Source organism: Falco punctatus (assembly GCF_963210335.1).
Source record: "Falco punctatus genome assembly, chromosome: 8".
Lineage (NCBI taxonomy): Eukaryota > Metazoa > Chordata > Aves > Falconiformes > Falconidae > Falco > Falco punctatus.
In genome coordinates, this window is record NC_137588.1 from 51,593,586 (window position 1) to 51,604,655 (window position 11,070).

The window sequence follows — 11,070 nt, forward strand, 5'->3', positions numbered from 1 at the left end:
TGCAGGCAGGGAATTAGAGAAGGTGTGAAAATGCAGTTGGTGATCCTTAAGCATATAATGTTTTTTTGTGCCAAAACAGCTGGCACTAGTTTTGAACGTTGGCTTGAAAACACAGTGAGACCACGCTCATTTCTTCAGCCTGTTTGAGCAGTACCTGGCACAATGTAGGATAGGCTCTGGTTGTGATATGAACAACAATAAAGGGAGGAAGAATGAATTATCTCAGGGGTGAATTATGAGGTGTTCAGAAAGAACAGGTGGCAGTTCCCTCCTAACTTTCCTTTGTTTGAATAAACAGATAAAATCTTACATTGTCAAAAGTGTGGCAGAGCAAGGCACTCTTAATTTTAGAAGTGTTGATTTCCAGTATTAAGTTCCCTTTCTATTGTTTGTGAAATTATGCTACATGTCTTTTACCTATTTGAGTATATATGCTCTGTTCAGTATTTGAAGCTATTTCACAGATTACTTCTGAAGTATGCAACCTCTGTTAGGTGAACTCATCCAATTTTTCATTCCTGGATGATTTCATTTATCTATAAACTTCACTAGATGTCTCTGGTATGGAAAACCCAACTACTTCTTTGCATCCCTGTCTTAGAAATCAATAAAGAAGCACATGCAGCAGACTGAAAAGTCTCAATGAACTAACAGTAGCCTGATTACTTAACAAAATTCAGTTTTCTATGGCTTTTTTCTCCATTAGTCTCTTTAAATATCTGTTATACAGAATCCTGATTATGAACTCATCTGACAGCTGTCAATCACAAGCTAATAATAATGGATTCTGTTATATGTTGAAGAAAATGCCTTAGAACTTCTGCTTGACTTCTGGTATCTTAAAGTCAAAATTAGGAAAGAAGTTTTTAAAGTGGGGGGGGTTGGAACTTTTTTAGAGAACATCTATTATTTTCTTAGAAATGTCCCTGTTCTGTAAAATAAATAAGATGTGGAGGGGAAAAAAAAAGGACAAAAAAGAACTCCCCAAGTACAGATTTTCTGTCTTATAAACGAGTGTTAAAAATAGAAATAACTACTTTAAGGTGTCTTGCTTTATAACAACACTGCAGCCATTGTGGGTTAACATAATTTTCCAGGCCATTTATGATAATCCCTTTGTGATAGCAAGCTTATCTGGTAGAGTGGTGCAACAAGTGAGCTGAGATCACTTAAATCTATTTGTAACAAGGGCTATAGCACTTTCATTATTATGGGGATTCAGGAGAGACTTATTTTGTATTTCAGAGTGGCAAGGGTCTGTTGGGGGAAGGGAAAATTAATTTTATAGAGAGGTTATATGCAATCCCTTTCGAATATTTGGATGATTGTTCCAGCAAAGCTGGAGAGTGCGCCTTCAGTCTGTTGTCTAGCCACCATCCAGTGCCTGAAAAAAACAAGGAAAAAGCAACAACTGGGACAGTGAGGGAAGGGGGGGGGGGGGGGGGGAAAGGGGGAGAAGAAAAGTAAGAAAAAAGAGAGAACCTAAGATATAAATCTTGTATTCTGAGTATGATGGAGATACAGCATTGTATAGAGGAGACACTGGGCAAGACTCAGATCATCTGCTTCTCTTTCTGGTATTGATTTGCTCTCCTCTTACCTGTGTGTCTGATTCTCTTTTTAACCTTTCTTTCTCTTGCTTTGCTCACGCTGGCTTCCTGAAGACCTCTCATTTGTACAGTGCCCATTTAAACTGAGCCACAGTATTGTCCAGGGTTCTGGACATCTATTTTGCCAGTTGAACCTCATGTTTCACCCAAGGCAGACCAAATAAACATATATAGCTAAATAAATATTTACAAATATCTTTAACTGGAATTAACTGGTCATCAATCAAGATGACGTACAACAAGGACTCCCAGACCAGTTTGCTTCTTAGCAGTCTGTAAAATGAACAAGAATCAGCCCTTTGAGGTTTACACTTTGCATGTCAGCAGGATTTGGTGGTGAAGTAGATTAATAGCCTTCACTTTGGATTAGGAATGTGGCTTTTCTGATAATAATTCTACCTTTTACAGAAAATATCCCGGTAGGCCAATTAATTTGAGTTTTCTGCATAATATTAATTGGTTGACTTGAGTTAATAGTTAACTTGCTTGATTACACCCTTATTATGAAACAGGTAACTTGTCATTTTATGTTTCGTTATCTGAACTGCTGCACATATTTCCTTGTTCTTGTCACATTTTAATCTTTTCTTTTCTACCAGTGACACTTTTTCATTTTTTAACTTTTTTTATTAAAAAAAGTAATTTTCATTAGCTTGGAGGTGTATGTTTAGTTATGCTACTCAGCCACTGCTGAGTAACCTCTTCTTATTCCTTGTCTCAAGTTTCTCTTTGAGAGATTAACAGAATTTCTGTATTTACGTCCTAGTGCTATAGGTGACAATAAAACTAACACCACCACCAATTCTTTTTCTGATTTATATTCCAATTCTGTCTCTTCGGAGCTTTGATTCTGATTTTCATTTTTCTCCTTCATGACAGCAGTGCACTGGAGTGAACTTCGTAAATTTTCAGTAGTAGCTCCCAAATCCCTACCCTGGTCAGTATGCAGCAGCACAAGCCTAGACCTCATTCAGTAATTTTCTTGCTTGCTTTTCTGTTTTACCTTCCCAGTTTTGGCTTGTAGGTTTTCTTTTTATTGCTGAATAAAAGGATCCTACTTGTATCTGCATTTATCTGCCACTTCCATCATCCAAGCCCAGGAAGTAAAATGATACCATAATCCACTTCAAATCATATTATAACAATCCTCATTAATTGAGGCTTTGTCTTTAATCACCTCATAAGATTATGAAGATAGATTTTTGCCTAAAAATTGCCACCCAAGTTATGAAAAGAGTCACAGAGTCTCCCTGAAATTCTCCAATTCTCTACAGCTGAAAATGTTACTTCACTTGAAAACCTCTCACTTGTATCTCAGCTTGATTCCAGCACACACTTTTTTTCACACATGACTCAGCATCATGCTTTCAATCTGCAAACTGTATCAAATTATTCAAATCTCTGCTCAATGCTGAGGTGCAAAAAGCCCACAGCTATAACCCATATAATTTCCAACTCTGAATGCAGGTCTAATGTTGGATGGTTCAAACTGATTTTCCTAATTTGGACTGCAGTTTCTTATCAGATCTTTTGGCCACGTAGGAGGTGATAGTGGCTATTACCTTGAATAAGGTGTAGGGACTATTTTCCTTTTTCCAGTTGTCTTTCCCCCAAATAAATTGGGAACTAAATACAATTTGAATTAGTTTGGCTCAATTACTACAGTGACAAAAGTTTTGTGATGTAGCTGGAGAGGGGCCTGACTTCTTAGAGGAAATCACTGCTTAGATCTTGGTTTCTCAACATGACTCAAAAATGAAGGCATGCCAATACAGCTAAATAGTGAACTCCTGGAATGTACATGGACATCCTCAAATCTCTTTATTGGGGAATGGGAGTTTGTACCCCTCTTTCTGCTGCAGCCTCTTGGAGTCTTCCTTTTCTTGCACGTAGGGCTTTTTTCATGCCTTAGTACTTTCCTTTCCAGCCAGATCCCTGAAATCCAATACTGTGCTGCTTCCTCCCCGGCCCTGGCATGCCTCACTGTTCAGCTTTTTGTCTTTTCTACATAATATGCTTTTTATACTATTCAGTATAAAACAAGACAGACTGCAGGTGTGAGAATTTGTTTATATATAGCAGAATATACCTAATATTTATAATAAATTTTATTAATTCATAGAAGTTGAGCAGGAACTTTTCAGTCAGCTATTTATTTCCTGTGAGTCACTTGATACCGCTTTAATTACTATTACATTAACAACCTTGCCTTTTAGTCCTCAAACTTAGACTTCCACACTTCTTTTCATAGCATCTTATATTCTGTATTCACTTTGAAATAAAATTCCTACAGTTCCTCATCACAACTCTTTTAGAGCAAGAATGTTAGTTCAAAATGAAGTACATCTGTTTCTTAAAATCTGCAGAAACCCCCTTATGAGTGCAACTAGTGAGATTTTATATTTTGGTATCTAACAGGCTGGGTTTTATAGTGATAGCTCAGAACTTACATATCATACGGTGCAGCTGTGCTTGGTTGAGACTAGAGCAATAGTACATGGATATTCCTAATTCAAGTTTCTCAAGCTGTAAATTATTGACTCATAAAGACTTGGACTCCAAGAAGCTTGGTATTCAAAGTACCTATTCATTAAGTATGATCTAATAAAAGTAAATTCCAGTATTTGTTCAACACTCATTAGGGGCAAACTCACTTCATGCACTAGGAAAAAAGCAGTCTAAATGACCTAGACAGAAATATCTGTTAGCTTATCCTTTGTTATAATACTAAATAGCTCACCATTTCAAGACCTTAAACAGCACCAACAATTGTAAATCACGATTAAGAGAACTATACAATTACTGTTTTCTGTAGTGTGGGGTGTTAGCATTGCTAGATCTCAAATGAGACATGAGTAAGCATTGTTTTTCTTAGATATTTCATTTAGTGAAACTGAAAGTACCCTTTTCTCCCTCCCTACTCATCTTTGCAAATTACTGCTTCCCTTGCTGGATGCTTGTGGAAGGAATGATACTTACAGGGTGACTATCAACTGTAAACCCTGGGGTAATTTCCTAGTATAATTAAAGCAAAAGCCATGATCTTCCCCTCCTTTCCTTCACATTTCTTGTGTCCAAGTGGAATTTACCATATGGAGGAAAAGTATATTAAAAAGAAAAAAAGGGTGGGGTGGGGAGGGCAGGGGGGAGCATTCATGTTACTCCTGCCAAAGATCTAGTCTGGTGATGTGTACCAACATCTTACAGAGAATAACAAACTACTTTTGCTCTAAATGCTATTTTTTTTTTTTTGTCAAATCCTAAGGCAGTGTTAGGATAAGGTGCTCAAAGTTGCTCAGAATGGGCAGGAGGGCACCAGCTACTTAGTTATTTCTTTCTATATTTTGCTGTCTCCTTTGACTAGATCAGAGATGACTAAATGGGGGTTTTTTTGGAATTTAGGCCATATACAGTTGTTACAAGTCACAGCTCTGGGGCACTGCTGTCTAGGACTCTTGCTCTCTAATCCTGACATAGGTTGCCTGCAGCCACTAAATCTTGCCACAAACTCCTTGTGTTTTTTAATCTCACAGCCCCTTGTGGCACAACACAATCTGTCAGCTCACTTTTGTCCTGAGTCTATTCCCTATGACTAACCATAATAATTCTTGGCAAAAGTAAGAGTGAAAGAAAAACAGGTAATTGAAGGCTTAGCGAAATAGAGGGGATCTGCAAGAAATTCTAGCTGAAATGTTCTGTTAATATCACACAAACATATTTCCATGACTTATTTTTTCACTTTCAACATAGCTTGTTAAAATAATAAGTACATCTCAGCCTACATGGTCCAAGACCTGAACTCGTTTAGGCACCCACATTTCAGTGGTTAACCACAGTTAAGGAAGAGAGATCTGGCAATCACGTGCCCAGTCATCATATCTGGCCACCTTAATTTTCCCAGTTCAAGTGATGACTCTGTCTACCTAAGACACAGCTTGAAAAACAGGTTTGTCGAAAACCTCAAGACCATAAAACCAAGTATGCCCATATAGTAAGACAGTTACTTTGTAGACAAAGGAGGAAGGAAAGATAGTAAATGAGTGTAGCGAAGCAGCATGAAGGGCTCTGCACCTGTAAGAAGTTTAAATATCCATTTAGAATCAGACTTCAGGTAGGTATATAATTGCTATGCACATGTTTGAATAGCTCACTATTTATTTCTGTGGGAAATTAGAAAGAAGTTTTGGGGGTTACTGAGATGTGCATCGCTCATAGGATGTTCAGTCTGGCTCCTTTAAAATTGTGGTTACAGTTCAGGCCGCAAATACAGAGATGGATTCCCCCCAGCTGTGACGAAACGTGCAGCTTACTTAGCCCAATGCATTGACAGCCTATCAGAGGTGTGCTCCAGGTGGGCGGGTGAAACGGGACTGCAGGATACAGCGGTGACAGTGGTTGCGTGCCTCTGTCTCAGTGGCATTGAGCAGTCACACTCAAGCATGCTGGTTTTGGGTACTAAAGATATTTATAGTACTACACATGAATAAACACTGTATCAGAAAAATCACTTTTAGAGGATCTTGTACTTTGTTATCAAAATGTTAATAATTTGAACGAGGCAAAAAAGGTAAACTTTTAGATTATGTGATCTGGTTCACCACTGAAGTCTATGAGAAGAACTTAATAAAGAGACTTAAACTTAAAATAAATCAAATCTCACCATCTTAGCAGATGGTGCAGCCATAGAGTAGTGTGATGTTGTACCTGAGCTTCTAATGCACTCAACTGCTTTGAGAGAAAAAAGGAAAGTAAGTTTGAAGTGGGTGCCAAACCCAAAGCTTTCCATTGATTTCCACAAAGTTTAGGAGGAATTGTGGCACTATTCGCACTTCTCAGGATATCATGTAATATGGCATCCTCTACATGATCCCTATTGGGTTAGTGGGTGACTAGACAACAAAGTTTAAGTGTGAATTAGCACTGGAGCTACAGCAGAAAGAAGAACCACTTGAAGCTGGGGAGAGAATTCATACATATGTGTGTATATAAATATGCCCACATTAAAAAAAGTCTATTAATAGCATTCTAATAATTTGATTAGAGGTTTAGGACTGTTTCATTAAGGTTGAGAGATCCCCCTCATTATCCCAGAATTTAAACTTTAAATATATGTATTTAAGACATAGTTATTTTCCCCAAGGACATCCTGCCCTTGGCAGAATCCCAGAGCTGATAAAAATTTGTCTAAGGGTCAGCAGCTTTTTCACTGTTTTTGTAATGTTAGCCATAGAAATATTTTTAATGTATTTTATACAGATAAACACTCTACCATTTTCCCCCCGAGCAAATAATAATTAGGAGTAATGAAAAAAAAATAATCTTATTATTTCTGACTTGCTATAAGACCTTATTTCATATTTACTGAATAGTATCCTCACAGTGTCCTCATTGAAAGAGTCAAGTGCCATAAGGCAACTGGTTGTATTTAGTAATCTTCTGCATCAGTAATTTTGCCTTTTGGGCTCCAAATTTGATTTTCCTCATCTTGGCATATCTTTACAACTACGTCCCTTGACCTATTGCACTGCACTGGCCAGCAGTGGCACAAGTGGCGGAAGAAATGTAAGTCAGACTGGTGATTTCTGGGACATGAGAAGTGACAGCTTCATGAACAGAGTGAGCAGAGACAGTTCTTTGGAAATATATTACAGCTGTAAATCAGTCACCGCAGAGGCTACTCAAACTTAGGAAACTTTCTTCTTTATGAAGAAATCTCCTGCAAGACAAGGGATGTGTCTACGCTGTAAGCATGCAACCCAAAGTTGTTTTGAACATATTCTTATTCTACTAAGAATTTCATGAACTGTGTGAGAACCATTTATCTCAAAAGCCTTAGATTATTTTTTTTTATTAGAAACGCGCTGGGATGAAAAAGTTCTCCATAAAATGTATTCTTATTTTATTTAAAATTCTCTTTTAAAATTGTTAGCCACAAAATTCTTGTACAGTACTGTCTAGTGCGGCTAGACTTTTGCCTATCAATTACGTATTCCACTGCTGAGACTTCCAGCATACACAAACATAACCATTACTGTGGTGAGATTTCCATTTTCCCCCTTTTTTTCCTAATTATCTGTCTCTTACCTCTTTGTACAACAGTTGCTGCTGAGAAGTCCCAATCAATCACTGTAAACTCTAGTTGCTTTATAGCTAATAGCAATAATACCTAGCTGATATGTGACATTTTTTCTCAGCAGAATCTAAAGGTCATACAAGAAGTCTGGGAGAGCAGAGTGCATGGATCCTTGCCTGATTTCTTAAAAACTCATGAAATGCAAGCTAATTCTTCCCCTTAAACTTTATTTGTTTAAAGAAGGAAATAGGAATTCAGAGATTTTTTAAGCAGATAATCATCATTATCGCCATTTCACCAATGAAGCAATGCAATTATAGAAAAAGTGACATCCATGTTCACCCAGAAAAAGACTCAGTAGTTTAGGTCCTTGGAGAGTTAAACTATAGCTTAGCCATTGGGTTAGATCACCGAGTTCTGGTGGTGTGACCATGGTGAATATTTTTCTTTTGATTGTGCAGAAGCGGACGGGAAGTTATGTTTAGATGAGCAGTTTCCTAAATCCCAGGCATTATGAATTAGCAGTTACTGTTATCAACAGTGCCTTTTTCATTTGTGGAAGTCTGTAGAGTTTCTTGGACAGAGGAGTGATCTCAGCATACATCCAGTGTTAATGGTTTCTTGGCCTATCTGAAACACAGTAGCTTAACTGTGGAAATTATCAGATTAATACAGTGCACATTTAATAAGACTTTTTCAGTCATAAGGAATGATGGTTTCTGCGAGGACCATTGGTCCCCCTTTGGAGAAAGGAGTGGACAAGGACAATCTTCTTGCTGCCCTTTTTAGCCTTACTGTTTGACGGTGCAACAGTGTCCCTTCTGAGGGACCACAGAGACAGCCCCACACTAAGGCTTAGGATTTTCCCCAAAAACCTGTGGCAGGCAAAATCCTACTCTGTTTCAGGTCACTCCTGAAGGGAGACCCCTCTTCGGGCCACGGTGGGGACTGGACAAGGGAAGCTGGGCAATGCAGCAGGCAGGGGAACGTTTCCCAGGCTGCTCGGGCACAGAGGCACTGGCTCCTGCCAAAGCCCTGGGCTGACCAGGAGTCGTGGCGTGGCATCTGTGGTATCACCTTCTCTTCCACCGTACAATTGCACGTCACTGCTTTCCAACTTTCCCTAGCTTTAAGCTACTTCACCTCTGACTTTACAGCCTTCTTGCCTTCAGTTCCTTCTGGTGTAGTATAGGCAAAGTTTCAGGGTGTCCTTATTTTTCTCCCTGTATGGTGATGAGAAGTGTGGCCGGCTTACTATGCAGAGCGCTGCCACACTGCCTAATACCTCAAGTAGCAGAGCTGAAATCTTAGGCAAGTTCTTTTCTGTTGCTATACAGAAACTCCTAATAGTAGAAATGAGATACATTCTTTTTATCTGGGACTGTGGACGTGATGCATTACAATTCAGTTTCTGCTGTGTCAGTTTCTGTTCAAGATCCTTCACTGCGCTGACCTTGAAGCAAGTTTTCTTCATTTTAGTGATGCACACTATCCAGCCACAGTTATGATGTGAAGAGATATGGGTGATTATTTGCCATTTGCACCGGCCGTACCTTCCAATATCATCAGTCTTTTTATCTTTTAAACATGCATTCCCGGCCATTAAATACTAGATATAATAAAACAAAATAATAGCTAATAATCTGTATAGCCTGCTTGCAATACAGAGGTATAATAGCTTGTCTGACATTTTTTAGAGCCAATATTTACCTTTATCACTGGTAAGTGCCTCCTGAGACTCATTATTCATGTAATTCCCATTAAGAGGCAGTAGTAAAACAGCCTGTTGTCTTACAGTTCTTGTTGTTAAGTACACTATGTTTAGTAATAAATACGTCAGCTTGTGCTACACCAGAGAATTATTATTATTTCTTATCTCTAGACATTTATAAATAATGAATCATGTTTATTTATAGACTTCTTTCCATTTGCTTCTTGTAGTAGTCAGATAAAACTGCTTTTCTTTAGGTATGTGGTTATATTTCTCGAAGCTTGTTTGTTCCTTTTGAACCTAAGGGTGTAAAAAAATGAGTATTCTTGGGTTTTACATCTTTTACTCTGCAATTAACTAAGGACTGTGTTTAGGGGAAAAAAAGTTGTATTGAAAGATAAATGTCAGCTCTACAATACTGTGATAGAAATACTTGACAGAAGCACATGACTTGAACTTCCAACTGTTATTCCTACTGCCATTACTGAGGCCTGATACAGGAAGATAATTATTAACTCGTGTCTCTAATGTCTCTGATCGATGCTCCATGCAAATCTGTGGCAACCCTCAATATAGATACATCCTTCCTCGCTTGACAACACATTCAGGGAAGCAGTGCCCTTTGTTGGTCGATCTGTAGGATTTGGAGGGGAAATGTCTCTAGTCTGGGAGTGAAATGCACGTAACAGCTGTGCTGCAAGTGCAAAATCTACTCGGAGCATCTTCAAATGCCCTAAAGCAGTTTAATCAAATAAGTTATCAGCAGCTGCAAAGCCATCCTGCCTGTTTGGATGGGCCTGTAGCCAGAGTGAGCGAGCCGATAGAAACTTATTGTTTCAAGGCTTTTACCTCTCTTGTTGTATTTGACGTAGTTTGTAATCAGATGTAACATGACAGCAACAGCTTGACAAGCTGATAATACACTTCACTGGCAAAATTCGTGTGCTAAGACTGCAAACACATTTTTATTTAAGCTATGTCATGTTTATGCATAGCAGGAGGATTTTTTTTTTCCTTCAGTGGATCTGCTATAGAAAGTCTGAGGACATCTTGCGTTTTTATCTTTTTAAGTATGACTGATATTTTTACAGCCTCTAAGAAAAAGTTTTACTTTCCCCGGTCACACTAATTTATTTGGACAGTTATTCATACACAAAGCACAGGCTGAAAGAGGTTCTGTTATGACTTGCTCCCTGAAGCATGTGTGCCACATTTTCTGGCCATTAGGGTGTTTCATAAGCTTTTGTTGTTTACCATAGTGGTGAAAAACACAAGGAGATAGAGCAAAGGAAATCCACATTTTCAAGTCTCTCATAGGCGGTCCAAGAGAAAGAATATAATTAAGAAAGTCTTTGGCGGTGTAGAAAAAGTTCTCGGTCATTAAGAAAGTCCTGCAGTAGCTTCTAGGGATGATCCAAGAAAAACTGGAGGAGTTCCCCATACTGACATAATACCAGAACAAACACAGCAATGCCATGCCAGGGTGTCATGCTGGACTGTCTGGTGACTGTGAATCGGCCATCTGACAAGGCTGTTCTGCCACTCTGAAGCTGAATACTGCTACATATTTTTCTTTGAGTAAATCCTGTTGCATCTAGACATTTTCAGTCATTTTGCTCAAGTAAAATTCTGCCTAAAAAAGTCTGAGCGGTGACAAAGGAGAAGTGAGAATCCCT